This window comes from Cololabis saira, chromosome 10 (assembly GCF_033807715.1).
Source record: "Cololabis saira isolate AMF1-May2022 chromosome 10, fColSai1.1, whole genome shotgun sequence".
Classification (NCBI taxonomy): domain Eukaryota; kingdom Metazoa; phylum Chordata; class Actinopteri; order Beloniformes; family Belonidae; genus Cololabis; species Cololabis saira.
The window spans coordinates 23,183,659-23,185,046 of record NC_084596.1 but is presented as its reverse complement, the minus strand read 5'-3'; positions in this window follow the sequence as shown (position 1 = coordinate 23,185,046).

Genomic DNA, 1,388 nt, shown 5'->3' with positions numbered 1-1,388 from the left:
GTGCTCTGTTTTAGGTCTTTTTTTTTACAACCAAAGGTGCTTTGCACTGGTTAGGGGGTACTTGGCTGAAAAAATATTTCACAGGGGGTACATCACTGAAGAAAGGTTAATAATAATAATAATAATACATTTTATTTATATAGCGCTTTTCTGGGCACTCAAAGACGCTTTACATTAAAACAAAACACATAATACAAATTACAATTACACAGGACAGTACAAAAGGACACAACATGAGACAGGACATTAATCACACATTAAAAGCAGTTCTGTAAAGGTGAGTTTTGAGATGGGATTTGAATGCTGGGAGGTCTCCTGGTTGAGGACCACTGCCATAATAGGTCCCCTTTAATTCTGAGTTTTTACTTGGGCTTGCATTTATATTCTTACCAGTACTCGAGTTGTAAAAAGAAAACAGATAATTTGTGCTGATTACAAATAATATAATATATTACAAATAATAGCAGTGACCAAAACACCTGCAGAAATACTGCAGGAATGACATAGCAGCAGTTAAATGCAGCCTTCTGTAAGCTTTAAATATCCACTGGGCTTACATCAAATACATCAAAACACAACACAACTGAACTTATCAATATGACTCTGTCCTTCACAGGATAAGTAAAATGGATCACTGCAAAATCTTAACAAGAATATTTGTCTTATTTCTTGTTAAAATGTCTCATTTTAGTAAAACAAATCTCATTACATTTAAAACAAGACTCATCACTGGAAAAAACAACAATTTTCACCTGTTTCAAGTAGATTTTCACTTAAAATAAGTAGAAAAATCTGCCAGTGGAACAAGATCTTTTTTTTGCTTGTAATGAGAATATAAATCTTGTCCCACTGGCAGATTTTTCTACTTATTTCAAGTGAAAATTTACTTGAAACAGGCGAAAATTGTCAAATAAGTTATTTTTCTGGTGTTATTTTTCAGGTGATGACTCTAAATGTTGAAATAGCAGTACAACCACATTCATTGATGAAATGACATAAGGGAAGGAAAGGAAAGGGGGGATGATTTTGACCGTTTTTATTTCAGGAGGGATGCCATCCCCCCTCATCCCCCCTCAACTCGAGTACTGATTCTTACCTATGGTGGATATGTGATGCTGCCTGTCATTTGGGGGGGCTGTTTGAGATATTTTAAGTTCTCACTGTAACTTATTGAGTGTGTGTCTTGAGTGTGAAAACGTGCATCAGAGGGTATTTTGTGTGCTTGCTGGTTGCAGTCGTGGGTTACTCCGAGGACCCCGGGGGGCAGTGACATTGTCACCCCTGCTTTGGCCCTTGGTGGTCAGAGGCTTACATGATGTGATCTGGTCGCCCTGGTATGCTGAGGTGCGCATGCCCACTAAAGAGGACGCAGCGGCTCCATGTGTGTT